Raw genomic sequence first — 15,419 nt, forward strand, 5'->3', positions numbered from 1 at the left:
CTCCCCCCACCCCCAGGCCCACCAGTTATCTCTGTGGTGTAAGCCTTTCTTGTTAGATTAATGATCAAGATGTGTTACTTGGTTAACAGGGTCAGGGGTTACATGGTATATGCCTGCTTTGAAGTTTAAAGTATCTATTGCCCACCTGTGTCCTTGATGAATTTTCATCCTTTTTCTATCTTTATCTGCTAGAAGTTATTTATCATGTTGAAAACGTATTTTATAATGAAGAAAAGAAAGATACAGGAATATAATCCTTTAAAGTATAGAGTCTTTGGGCTATAACTCTTTTGTGTAATTAGTAATTAATAGTGAGTCTTTTTGACTTTGGTCTAAACTATTGTGAGAATCTATATAGTTCTTTTTCTAAGTGTAGGTGTCTGTGTTTTAACATTCAGTGTTCAGCTGGGCTAACAGCCAACTTTTAGCTGACCAAGGTCAACCCTGACTGCAGTCCTTGACAGGCTTAGAGACAGAGAAAAGGGTTTTATTGTTTTGCCTAAGTATGAAAACTTGTTCTTATTAGCAATTACTACGGCTCTTGTTAACAATCAGTACGGGCTCAATCCCCATAATTTCCCATCATGTATACACACTATACACCCTCACTGTGCTGCATTCTTTGCTTTTAAGGTGGTAAGCAATACCAAACTGAGTGTTTAATTCAAAGGTGTGAAATCACCACACATTTTTACTTTATAAAGTGTTCTAATGTCTCTTCATAATCAAAATGGCATACTTTATTATATATATAATATGTGTATTATATACATAAAATTTATCTATCTATCTCTCTATAGTGATATTGTGGTACTGGGGATGGAACTAAAGGGCATTCTACCTCCAGGCTATACTCCAGAACATATTTTATCTTTTATTTGGAAACAGGATTTCAACTAAGTTGTTGGGGTTGGCTTTGAACCTGCAATCCTCCTGTCTCAGTCTCCTAAGTACTGGGATCTTTTTATTATTCTTTTAAACCAGACACAAATATTCACATATTTTTTTATTTGCTTCTTTCTCTTTGTGTAGTGCAACTACAGCTTAAAAACAATTCAAATGCCTTGTCTGAGGGAACAGTTGGACTAGTCACAATCAGGAAGTTTGTGAGTATTTTCTACCTTAACATTTTATTAAGAAAAATTTCAAAGATAGAGAAACATAAAATTTTACAGTGATTTCTTCACATAGCCACCATCTATATCCTACAATTACCACTGTGATGTGCTCAATTTCTCACACTTCTGTCCAGCTGGTTCATCCCCCTGCATCCATCAATCCATCTTATTTTTTAATACATTTAAAAGTAAGTTGCAGACATCAGTGCACTTCTTCTAAAGTTCTTTATACAGAAAAACTTTATGGAAAAAAATTGACCAGAGTTATTACAAGCTTTTCATAGCAAAGGAATCAAAACTCACATTGTTCGGAGAGGAAAATAAATTCCTTGGATTTCTGAAAACAAGTGTTAGAGCTACAGTTTGGACACAGATGAATTTCAGTGTTTTATATCTAAGTCTCAGAAAAATAAAGACAGGTTGGTGGCTTAGCTTATGATGGAGGTATAAAACAGATCAAAACTCCTGAATTTTCTTCCTCTAAAGTTGTTCATTCCTTAAGAAGACAGGTTTTTTTTTTTTTTTCCAAAGCCCATCCCTGATGTGACTATAGAGGTATTCTCTCTCCCTCCCCCTTTCCCTGTCCTTTCCTCTGACAGTGTGGCTAAATCTTGAGAATGTAGGAGAAATAGAAAAGAAGTTTCAGCTTACAAAAGTCATCAGCTGACTTGGTTGTTGTCTCAGCCTTCTGGATATTCTACCAACCAACCAGTTAATTTCCCAGTAAAGGAGAGGCTGCTAGAGCTTTTTTCTAGTAATTTCTAAAAATTTTTGTGAGACAAAGTAGAGGTTCTAGACCTTACACTACCAAAATCTAACAGGCCATGTGACAAGGAATTAGTTGATTCAGCCCCTCAGTGTTCTGAACACAACAGAACAAGTCTCTTTGGGGGTAAAAATATTTCATAAGCTTTAAGAGGCAGACCATCTCATCAGCTTTGCTAGTCCCATGTCAAACTTAACAACATGCATAGAGTTTTCTCAGCAGGCAAAACATTCAATGGATTTCACAAAAATCCAGTTTTTATTCTTAGGCCTCCATTCCTCAATGAGCCCTGACCGCCTGTGTTTACTGTTGAGGATGATCCTATAAATTTTCCTCGGATGGAGGCATGATTTATATATGCAGGGTCTTACTTTTTTCTGCATGTGTCCAGGCAAGGTAGGAAGGCCCCAGAGACTCCTGCCTACACCCAGGGTCTCTGGAAGCTGAGCATTCAGAGCAGGGGTTCCCTCCGCTGGTGCTGAAGTTACCACCTTTCCTATTCTTGCTGCCATTGTGAGGACCTGAGGTACCTCTAAACTCCTGGGTGAGAGGATGGATTCGCCACAGCAACCTGGCTCTGAGAGACTTGAGGGAAAGGACTCTGCCTTGTGGTAAGGAAAGAAAGGGAGCCCTTGCGGACAGTTGCTAGCTGTTGTCTAAACAGCCATGGGGCCAGGGGAAGAGCATCCAGACCAACGGAGAATTATAAAGGGCAGCTGGAAAGTTTCCATCTCCTGCTAGGCTGGCTCAGCGCAAATTATTTTTAGCACCCAGGGCAAGGTACAAATAGAAGTTTGTATACCTTCAGTTTAAACATTTAGAAGTTATAAATCAACTTAACTGTTAAATAAAATGTCATAGGCTCCAACTTTGACAAATATGCATTCATAAGACCCGCAAGGCCAGGTTTAAATTCAAAATTTGCAGTCTCCTCAGAGTGTTGAGTATGAGAAGGTCCATTTCCAGCTACAGGCTGCAGACTGCTCTCCTTTCTCCATAGCTCCAGTCCTATCCACACACCCTAGTCTTTCTGTCCAAGCTCCAGACATTACACTACAAACAGCTGCTCCTTGGTCTCTCCTTGGGTCTAGGGGTACAAATATTCAGCAGTTCAGTCCATTCTTGGGAGCACAGACTCCTGTAGCTGCATCCCTTGGTCCACAGACGCCTCACCTGATAGGCAGGGCTTGTTGGCCATGGCTGGGCACTTTAAAGCATGAGCCTTCTGGTCCAAGGTACTTTATGGAACTTGTGTGTATTTTAAGATGAACTTATTTCCCAGAGATAATAGTGTTGGTAGGGTACCAGTGAGAGCTTGCTCCCTCATTCATTCATTCAATTTTTATTCCCAGGAGTGTGCTCTATATGCTGCTGGTCAACTGCAGACAAGACAATACAGTCCCTTCACTGGTGTAGCTAATGCCAAACAGACATTAAACACAACAAAACTTTGATCACAAACATGTCAAATGCAGGAGTGGGTGGCAGGAAGGGTTCATACATACAGAAGGAGCAGCATATGCGAAAGCTCTCAGGAAGAAGCACGGCAGAGCTGGAAGCTAGTCTCCCAGTAATCATATCTAAGGCAGGGGAGGGAGATGGACAAGTCAGCACACCCTGCCCTCAAATCCCATTCCTTGCCTGCTCTGTTGGTCAGCTTGTTGTTGTTGTGACAAGATACCTGAGATAATCAACTTAAAAGGAGGAAAAGGTTTACTTGGGCTCGTGGTTTTGGGGGTTCCTGATTGATTTGGGCATGCAGGGGTGGGGGAGCTTTTCACTCATGGTGGTTGGGAGACATGGAAAAAACTGGGAAGAGGCCAGGATCCCGATATCCCCCTCAAGGGCATGCCATCATTGACTTGATTTCTCTCAGCTTCACTTCCTAAAGGTTCTACCACCTCCCAGAAGGGCCACAGGATGGAGGCCGAGCTTCTATCATTTGGGTCTTTGGGAGACATTTACGATCCAAACTATAATACTTGTTCTCCCTACAGTTCTTTCCAGAACAGTCCCGCCATCCTTCCAAGTCCTCACCTTCTGCGCCAGCTTTGCCTACCTGGGTAACACAAAAGAGCAGTATGACAATCTTCAGCCACATTTCCAACTTCTCCTGAGGCTCAAACTGTCCACAGTGCTGAAATGGAGAATCTTGCAGTAAAATGAAGGGAAAATATTAAAAATGCCTCATATCCCCAGGCTCTGAGAGCTTTGGGGTACCCTCACCTCTCCTTCCCCCACCAGCAGCAGCCCTAGACCCTTCTGCTGAATGACTCCTTTGTACTCTGTTGCTTAGCACCAGAGGAGGTCTCCCTACCAACCGTGCTTCCTCTGAAGCCCTCCGGTGTTTTCAGAAGGCCTGTATGAGTAATGAAAGTTTACCTCAGGAATGAGTCTTTCCTCTTCCAGCCCTATGCCTGTCTTCCTGTAGGGTTTTACTTTCTCCTTTTCCTCTTTGGCATAATTCTAAAACCTGGTAGCCTGGCCTTAATCAGACTCTCTTTGTAATGTTAATACATTGTAGCCTTAGGAAATGAGACCACATTTTAGATTGATGCCACCCTTGTTAAGGTTCAATTTATAGTCTGCTCTGCTTTTGCAAAAACCTAGCATCTTAGCATTGAGGGTGGCCTCATCCATCACTTCAGTTAGACTTTACTTGTGCAGAATTTCCTTTCAAGGCAGTGGATTATTACATTTTCTAGGGCAGAAGGTGAGAGAGAAAAAATAGTCTTCATTCAAAAAAAATGGGGTGGAGGGGAATTAGCAGGATTGAATTCTACCAGGTAGAATGAGAGATCCAGTTATATCAGTTAATTATTTGGTTTACTGGATTAACTCAGAATTCTTGATTAAGTAATCTCCAGATATTAAGACTTCTGAGCTGTAAGAGCTGAGAAGTCACTGCTCCAAAAACAAGAAGAAGCACGGGCCTGGGCTATGCAGGATTATGTAGTTGTGATTTCAGAAGGTCAAAATTGGGAATTTAACCTTTACGTTCCATAAAATGGGAAGCTACTAGAACTAAAAGTTCAGATTGTTCAGTGATTTTTTCATTTCCCAAGGAGATTTTACCCATGTTGTGGTTCCATTTGGCCTTCATCTCATGACCCTGCATGGTGGGCTGGTCAACTATTATCTGCACTGGGCCAGGAAGAATGAGGAGCCACCAGGGTTAAGTGACTTACTTAAGATATACAAAATTTAGAGCTGCAACAGGTCACCGAGAGATACAAGACTTTTGATTATAACCACATGTTTCTAATTTCCCCAGAACAATTTAAAATTTTTAAATTTGTCCCTTACCCCCAATTTATTCCTTTATCAGAGCATGAGTCCTACTTTTTTATTCAGAATATACAGTCACTGGGACACTGAGTTGGAGTGACCAAGGAGGAATCTTTCATGTGTGCATTTAACAACCACTGGTTATTTTGCATTGGATGTGTGAAGCTTTGTCCTGGGGACGGAGGGGAAGAGAGACAATGAAACATAATATATAAGATGTGGCGTTTGCCCTCAGTTGCTTATACAGCTGCTCCTGGGTATCTGTGAAGGATTAATACCAGGACCCCCATGCCCCATCACCAAAATCTGAGCATTGTATTTGTATAACCTGAGCACATCCTTCATGAATTTTGCCATCTCTGGATTACCTATAATACCCAATACAATGTAAATACTATGTCAGTGTGTCGTATTGTGTTGTTTAGGGAATAATGACAAGAAAAAGATCTATACATATTCAGTACAGATGCAATTTTTCCAAACATTTTAAACCTCTGGTCGGTTGAATTCATGGATGTAGAATCTGCAGAGGTAGAGGGCTGACTGGAATCTTATTGTGGCTGTAGATATGCAAGCTACCAGTGGTCAAATGGCAGAGCCACAATGTGGGAACCACAGAGGAAGAAGCCATTTCAACTGCCTGGAGGAAAAGGGAAGACTTAGAGGAGGAGGGAGCGTAGCATATAATCTGGGCCTTGAAAGAGAAAGAGTCTGAAACCCAGAGATATATGCCACAAAGAAGGAAGAAAAATCAACTGCATAATATTTCTGGTGATGCTTTCTTCAAAATTTTAAATATTACATCAATGTAGGTGTTCTTGACTTGTTATTATGCAGTACCTTAGACTATAGTCCCATTGGCTTATTAACACAGAGAAGCATTGTCTTTTCCTACTTTGAAAGAGAGTATGCTGAAGTTAAGGACACAGACGGAATGGAACATTCACAAGAGGAAGTTATCTTGTTTCATTTTTCAAGGTCAATGCAATATCAATCATTTATCTTTTCTCTAGCTTCTTCTTTGCATCTCTTGGTGAAAGTCACACACTCCCAGATATGCATACACACACAGAGTTTTTCTATATACAGGACACTGTGAATAATTAATTCCTTATTTTCCTAGGTCTGTGAGTTATACAGTCTAATTATTTGCATTTTATAGTTAGAGAAACAAAAGCATTTTATCTTAAGTCAGCATTCTCATTGCTATAAGCTAAAAGACTGACCATGCAACTTGGATGAAGGAAGATTTATTTGCTCACGGTTTCCTTGGAGATAATAGGGTTCAGTCCATGTGAGGCCAGGGACTGTAAATCTAATGCATGACAGTGGGAAATGAAGAGGGAGAGCACAAGTCTGTGTTCTTACATTGCGGAGGCTGGAAGCCAGAGAGAAAGCAAGGGAGGAGGAACCATGTATAATCCCAAGGCCAGACCCTGCTTTCAACATCACTACCTTATTTACATGAGAGCTAGGGGGAAATTCTCATCGAAACCATTATTTTTGTTTCTTTCTATTTATTTATTTAGGTGGTGTTATGGTAGAACCCAGGGCCTCACACACATTAGGCAAACACTACCACTGAGATACATTCCCAGTCTGAAATTTAGTGAATTAGAGCAACATGTTCAAAATCACAGAGATACAGAGTGAGAGACCTGGAATTGAGAGAAGTCTTATCTCAACAGCTCCTACCCTTTCTGCTCTGTCTGCTGACACTGGCTAATCCTGTAAAAGAGAATCTACACTGTGGCAGAGATTGATCATTGTTTCACAGAATTAGTTTTCCTTTTCTTTTTTCTTGTAATAGAATGGACTCCCTCCCACTCTCCAACAGTCTTAGCAGAAAGCAAGGCATCAGCTTGCATCTCTAAGCTGCCTTTGCATCTAGATATGACCTTGTGCTATGCTTCTTTCTTACTTGGTAGCGCATCCTTAAAGGAGCAGTATTTCACTTTCTTCCTGAAGACTGGAGAGATCTTCCAGTGGTCTCTGCTGAAATGATGAAGCAATAAGGTAGAAAAGGCCTGGTTCCCTGGATAACCCAGCTCCTTCTGACCACTTAGTGAGACAGAAACTGGTGTCTTATTTGGGCCGCTATAGGTTTTCTGGTCTCCTAAATGATTCCATAATTAATATAATTTCTTTGATTAAAGAACACTGGTCCAAATTTCTTAGACTGTCAGAGGCACCCCATTGCAGATATATAAAAAGAATAATGGTGGTGGATTGCTACCTAAAGTCCTCTTGACAAAAGCCTATTCATTTTCTGGCATTTTGAGGCTTAATTCCAAACAATGCGATACTGGATACTGGATATTCTTGCTTCTTTAAAAAACTACTGGAGCGTTTAGACATTCAACCACACCCTGTACATACCTAACTTCAGCGGGTAGAATTCCATAAGCACTCTTGTATCCATTTGAAGTGACAATCTCAAAAGATCAAATTTGCTTTCTTTGTACTGGGTAGAATCACCCAGCTCACCATTACATATGCCCTGAGACCTTCTAATCAAATTTAAAAATATATGCAAAACAAAAGTGAGCAATTTCATCCCCAAATTCCCTAACACAGAGATCTTATTTTTTGTTTCCAGAATCTCACTGACCTTGGCTAAGAAGATACACACAAGTAGATGTGATACACTACCTAGCTTAACTTGGGCTTTTGTGTTTTGCTGTTATTGCTCTTATCATTCATTGTAGCCCTCATCAGGACACAACACATCACATTTATGATAGGAGACTTGTGCAAAGAAGCAATAGGTTTATAGGGAAACTGAAGGTTTCCTGATTGGCACTAAATACTGACTTATGAGCCATTATAAATGAAATCCAGAAGTCATTTAGGAGTGACTTATAAGAATAAGTGTTGATTGGTAGAGCTACTCTATAACTAAGACCTAGCTTATGAGTTCTAACCCTCTAGAGCCTGTTGTTTTGCTCGGCCACACCAATCCTCTGGTACTGGCTGGTTGCTAGTAAATTTCCCCTCACCACCAATCTCCACAATACTAGGAAGTCTGCAAGAATGGTTCATAGCATATATACCATCTTCAGACAATTAGAGGTTACACCGTTGACTTCAAACTTTCATAATCATTGGGGGCTATGTATTCCTTTGATCAGCTGATAAAATCTACAGAAAAACACAGGTTTGCACATAAATTTTCACACCACTTTAGGGATGTCCATAAAACCCCATAAAGCCCATTCACAAATCCTCAGATTAATAATCCATGCATTTGTGGCTGGTTGGTAGTATATTTGCATAAAAATATATCCCTTTTTTAAATATTGTCATGGACTAAGTTGGAAACTTCTTGAGGATAAGTGTTACAATATATTGGCTTGATGCAGCCCTGTGAGTGGGTGTTTTGTGAGATGTATAGAGAACCAGGTATCACAGGCTTGAATTTTCCCATTTGGTCTAAAGATTTCCTGTCAAAATACTTTAGTTTTAGAAATATTTAGAAAACGAGGTGAGAGAGAGAGAGAGAGAGAGAGAGAGAGAGAGAGAGAGAGAGAGAGAGAGAGAGAGAGAGAAGAAAAGTAGTAGGGATTCAATGTTAAGGAAACTCTCAATTCCATCCATTTCTAAACCACTTAATAGCTTGCAAATGATTTAGCAGCTGGTCACTGGTCCCAGAATAAATCTTTTTATAAGCAAGAAGTCTGCTTCTTTTTTACTGTTTAGAAGACTCAGCCCAAAATTGATGCAATACTTTGACCTATTTAATTTTGCATAACTGTAATCAAAATCCTTAATTTGATTCAGTTAAAGACCACACTCATTATTGTCCTGCCTTCTGTGGCAGTCTGTTAGTTGCTCCCCAATATCAATTTCCTCCTTCCTTAATGGACAGTGCTATGCCATTGGCTAGAAACCAGACATTTCCTAGCCTCCCCTGCAGCTGAGTGTGTGCGGCCATCTGATTAAACCTGGCCAATGGAATATAATTAACTTGTAAAACAACTAGAAATTGTAATAAATATAGTAGTCATCCCCCATGCCCCCTTAGTTGTTGCTAAGGATTGAACCTCTAAGCTACACTCCAGTTTTTTTTATTTTTTATATTTTTTTAATTTTTAATTTTTTTATTTTTTTGGTGGTACGGGGGTGGAACCCAGAGGCTTTCTACCTCCGAGCTATACTCCCAGACCTTTTTTTTTTATATTTTATTTGGAAACAGGGTCTCACTAAGTTGCTGAAAGCCTCACTAAGGAGCTGAGGCTGGCTTTGAACCCGTGCGATCCTCCTGTCTCAGCCTCCCAAGTGCTGGGATTACAAGCGTGCACCACCAGTTTAAAAAAAAAAAAAAAAAATATATATATATATATATATATATATATATGTGTGTGTGTGTGTGTGTGTGTGTGCGCGCGCATATATATATATATATATATATATATATATATATATATATACATATTGAAACAGTCTCACTAAGGTACTGAGAGTTTCACCAAGTTGCTGAAGCTGGCCTTGAACTCATGATCCTCCTGTTTCATCCTCCTAAATACTCAGATTACAGATATTCACAACCCCTTATTACCCTACTAGTCTTACCTTATCTGTAGTTCTGCTTTCTGCCCTTAGTCAGTTATAGTCTCATAATTATAAATAGAAAATTCTAGAAATAAATGCTATACAGGTTTTATTTTTAATTTTTAAAATACTTTTATTGGCTGGGCATGGTGGTGCACACTTGTAATCCCCACACTTGGGAGGCAGAGACAGGAGGATCACGCAGGTTCAAAACCAGCCACGCTAGTTTAAGAGACCCTGTTTCAAAAATATAAAAAATAGGTCTGGGAGTGTAGCCCGGAGGTAGAAGGGCTCCCAAGAACCCCAGTACCACCAAAAAAGAAAAAAAAAAACCAAAAAACTTTAATTGGTGCTTTGCAATTATATATCATAATAGGATTCAAAGTGACACATTCATACCTACACACAACACTTGATATTTTTCCCTCCACATTCCTCCCTGTTCCCCCTCCTCTCTACCTGCACATGTAGTGAGATTGATGGTGATACTTTCATCCATGGATGTAACATTATTTGAGCTACTTCTTTCCTCAGTCCTTCTTTTTCTCCTTTCTACCTCTCTCCCCTAATCTCTTCCCACTATTCTACTGGGCTCTCTCCTCATTTACCTGAAGTACCTTTTGTTTCCTATTTTCTAACCTAGCTTCCATGTATTAGAGAAAACATAACCTTTGAGTTCCCCACTTTGTGACACTAGGTATTGAACACAGGCTATGCCTGCCTCCAAGCTATACTCCCAGACCTTGCTTTTTGTTTTGAAACAGGGTCTCACTAGGTTTCTGAGAGTCTCACTTAGTTACTGAGGTTGGTCTTGCCATCCTGCCTCAGTTTCTAAGTACTGGGATTACAGGTGTAGGCCACCACTCCTAGCTCAGCCTTTGAGTCTCTAAGACTGGCTGGTTTTATTTAGCATAATAATCTCTACTGCCATACATTTTCCTGCAGATGATATAGTTTTGTTCTTCTTTATGATTGGGTAAAATTGCATTGTGTGTGCATATACCACGTTTTCTTTATCCATTCATCTGTTGGTGGACACCTCGATTGGTTCCATAATTTGACTGTTGTGAATTGGTTATTCAGGTCTTAATTGTGTGCAGTTCTGTGAGGAGTGTCCTCCTCCTGCCTGGTAGTCACTTACACCATCACAGTCATCAGACTGATGGTCACAGTGTCACTGTGATTGTGTTCAAGCAGCCCTTGCTTTATTTAAAAATGGCCTATTTTATTATGCTACTAATAATGGTTCTACTTTATTATTAATTGTTACTGTTACTCTCTTACTAGGCTTAATTTATAAATTAAATATTGTCGTTGCTGAGTGTGTATAGGAAAACAACACAGGATATAGAATTCGGTACTAGGCATCCACCGGGGGCCTTGGAACCTATCTGTTGCTGATAGAGGGGAGTGCTATAGTGGGGGATGAGGACTGTTCTCTTGCTCCTTTTCTCCCTCCTGCTGGTTAGAATGTAGACATAAATATGAGGAAGAGACACCCGGTTCATAAAATCCAAATGTGTTAGTGTAGAGCAGACCCAAAGACTGCAGCAGCCTGGGGCCCTGGCCATTGCGGAGCTTCCTGCCATACTGCCCAGGACTGTCTCGGGCTCCCCAAGACCACTTGCACATTCACAGTTTTTCTAGAAGGATTCACAGGACTCAGAATGTAGTTGGGCTCACGGCTAAGATTTATGACAGCAATATAGTAAGGATACAGCTAGATCGTTAAAGAACAAGACACAGGCATAGTCTGGAGGATTTCACATGCAGGGTTCCTTATTACCTCTGCCTTCTGTGAGATGGTCACCCTTCCCCCACTGTGAAAGGGCAACAATGCCTGTGTGAGGTCTCTGCACCAGGGAGGCCACGTGGGAGCTTGGCATGTTAGGCATTCTCTGCCTAGCATGGACTGAACACCAGATTTCTACAAGGAAAACAGTCTTGGCACAGTGTAAGTTGTATATGACCCTTGCTTCCATTTTAAAAAAGTAATCCTACATTTATTATTATTATCATTTTTGTTATTTATTTTATTTTTTGCATTTTGTGGCAAAGAGTTCTAGTTTGCCAATATCTGCTCATTGTTGGCTGAGTACACTCTGGAAGAAAGGTCCTAGATGCCAACTAAGGGCTGACTTTATTTTTATTTTTATTTTTATTTTTATTTTTATTTTTTATTTTTTGGTGGTACTGGGGTTCCTGGAAGTCCTTCTACCACCGGGCTACACTCCCAGACCTATTTTATATTTTTATTTGGAAACAGGGTCTCTTAAGCCAGCGACGCTGGCTTCGAACCTGTGCAATCCTCCTGTCTCCGCCTCCCAAGCGCGGGGATTACAAGCGTGTGCCACCACACCCGGCCTAAGGGTTGACTTTATAAGCAATTTTTTCTCAGGAGAACAGTCTTCAGCTTGCTCTATCAGTTCTTCTGCATAGGAACTATCTAGATTTATCTGAAATTAACAAACCTACTTAAGGCCACATTCTCTGGGTTTTTGATCTCCCTTAACTAAACTGAATTCTAACAAGCCTTCTTCCTCCTTCATATATTAAGTATGCTTGACCCAGTCACCAGTTTCCAGTTTTACAAGGGAGGTGAATGTTGCGGGTAGACTAGGGCGTGCTGGTCCGGGAACACATGCTTTCATATTTCCAAATTCCACATGTATGAGAGGAAACATCAATTTACAAAAAAGCCCGTGCTTCTAAGGTCCATTTGTAAACTGGCAAACCAGTGCATGGAGTGTGGGTGACTGAAAAGGCTGAGTTTCCAGTGCAGGCGGAGGGACCAGGTTCCCACTTGCTTCTCCCTATTTCTGTGAACCTTCTGGTGGAACTGGCAATGACGGTATGCAGTGAATGGCTTGGGAATGACATCTCCTTAGTTTATTTTACATCTAGCTTATTTCATTTTGGTTTCACTCTGACAGTTCACACCAAGAAACCCCAGAGTTTATCAACCTTCTTACCCCAGTGTTAAAACTTTGGAAAATATTTTTTTTTTCTTTTCTTCTTTTTTGGCTTGTTTTGGATGTGGAAAGATCATAACCAAGTTTTTCATCTTACGGTGATAAAATTTAATACATCTCAAAAGGCCCAACATATTAGCAAGAGTAAAACTAACACTCTTCTCTTGAGCCCCATTCACACACTAACCTGAGTGATAGCCTGTGACCGTTTACTTGTACACCAATATGGGGAAACGTGAACATCAGGAAATCAGATCTGTACACGTGTTCAGCCCCTGGTCGTGACATCACTGACTCAACCTTCAAGCTATGCAGTACCATCAGAGGCAAAAGTAAATGTCTTCTAGTAGAGGCACGTAGATGAATAGAAGGCAGATTGTCCCGACATTACATTCACTTCGTGGGTATTTTAAATGGTGTCTGAGGAAGAGTAAAAGTTATATTAGAACCCAGAAAGTAGCTCAGTACCTTCAGGATGATTAAAACCACAAGATTTCCCTTTGAATCATCTTTAGATACCCATTTGGCATCTTCTTTTGAAGAGCTCCTAAGATATTTGTTATTAACTTTTAAGCTACTAATTAATTTGCATGCATGCCAAACAAAACCAAAGTTTTCCATGATTGTGTGGGCACTTCATGAATGGCATTTGAGGATGCTAATAGCTATTTATCGCATCAAATCACACATCACATTTCCTAGCTCCCGAATAGCAATCCTTTGTAAAGAAAGACTGTGCAGGCACTAGCCTTTAGAATAGAATGACTCAGTGGGTTTTCTGGGTGCTGTTTGGATCTGTGCCGTCACTGGCTTTCTGCCTCCTCATCTACTCTGTGTGCTGACCAGAATCTAGGGACCTTAATCACTGGCTGCAGCATGTCCGTCAACTTGCTGAGGGACATGTGTGTGTGTGTGTGTGTGTGTGTGTGTGTGTGTGTGTGTGTGTGTTAGTGGCAATGCCGAACAAAGGATAGAAGTCCTTATGAGTATAAAGAAGAAATCTGAAATCTCTTTTTAATCAATAAGGGTCATGTCATCCAACCTGGGAGCCAGAGGGAGAGAGGCAAAGACATTCTCTTGGGTGTTGAAAGTGAATCTGATTATTCACTAACTGCGTTACTTCCTTTATGTCTAAGAGCCTCAGTTCTGTGTAAGAGTGGGGTAGCATTACCTAACTCTTAGGGCCCTTGTGAGAGTGAAACTGAGAGTGTCTATGTAAATATCTGTGGAATGTCATGGAGGACACAAAGAGGCCTTGTCCCCCTTTCTATCAACTTCCCAGAAGGGGGAAATTATTTTTGTTAATATTTCAATATACTTTATTCCCTATAAATATTTTTTATTTTTATTGGTACACTATAATTTCACATCATAATGTGGATCATATTGATAATGGCATACATTCACACAGTATTAGGTGCCCTCCCTCCACCCCCTGCTTGCCCGCCCCCCCCAAAAAAATGAGTATCCAGGTTGACCATGCTATATTCACACTTATGCACATATTCGAATGGAGCTCCTCCATCAATCCACCTCAGCCTTCTTCCTCTCCTACCCTTCCTTTCTAGCTTTGCTGAGGTTTCCCCTCCATTATCTGGAGTCCCTCTGGTATCCTTAATACTCCCTAGTTTGGGCATATTAAAGAAAACATATGTCAGAAGGGGGAAATTTTTGAAAGTGTAAGAAATTCACGTAAATTAAGAGATATATGTCAAGGTTTAGTTTTTGTTTTCTTCTTCCCAGATAGAAAAGAAATACGGCACATTTCCATCTCCACCTCTGCACGCCCTCCTTCCCAGGGGGCCCTGCATGAGCCTGCCGGCACCAGTAAGTTTGTTCACGTGGCGTTTTACAACCCTTATAGCATCAATGTTCTTGTTTTCGTTCAGTTCCTTGGAGTGTTTATGTGATTATTTATAGTTTCTTTCTTGCTATTTTATTTAAAAAAGTCTGCACAGAAGTATGTTTACCAACCACCTAGGCCCAGTGGCTTTGCGCTTCAGCAGACCCTGCTGTTTGGCTTTACTGCCCTGTCTGGCTCCAACTGTTATCTCTTCCCCACAGCTCCATGGTTTCCAAGATGCTGGAGCCCTAGCACTCTAGACGAAAAGAAAACAAACAAACAAACAAATAAACCAGGAAAGCATCTCTCTGCCTACAATGCTGTTTCTGAACTCTGGGAAATGACTGTAGGTGATTGTAGGCAGCAGATGGATGTGCTCTTGAATGACATTTTATCACATATGGAGAAAACCATCCTCTCTGCAGTTCTCTTCCAGTGGCTTTTGATTTCATGAAGGTGAAAGCTTCCATGTAGCACTATTATGCTGCTAGTGCTTCCTAACACTCTCACTTGTCACTTCTAACAAAGAAAGAGCAGCACCTCGGATCCTAGTGTTCAGTACATAGGAATTTAATAACAAAGTTTTGTTTTTACAGTTTTTAATCATATCAGTGTTTTCCCACTTAGGCCAAGTGATATGCCATTTTTTCACTTACAATAATAACTGTTTCCTTTTAAAAATAAAGTTCCCGCTAGTAATAATAAACAAAAACCTCTTTAAATATAATATTCTTCAAATTGAAAAAAAATGAGTGACTTAGCCAGGCGTGGTGGTCCATGCATGTAATCCCAGCGATTCTGGAGGCTGAGGGGGGAGGATGACAAGTTTGATGACACCATGGATAACTGAGTGAGACCCAGTCTCCAAATAAAACATTAAA

Source organism: Muscardinus avellanarius (genome assembly GCF_963383645.1).
Source record: "Muscardinus avellanarius genome assembly, chromosome: 6".
Taxonomy (NCBI): domain Eukaryota; kingdom Metazoa; phylum Chordata; class Mammalia; order Rodentia; family Gliridae; genus Muscardinus; species Muscardinus avellanarius.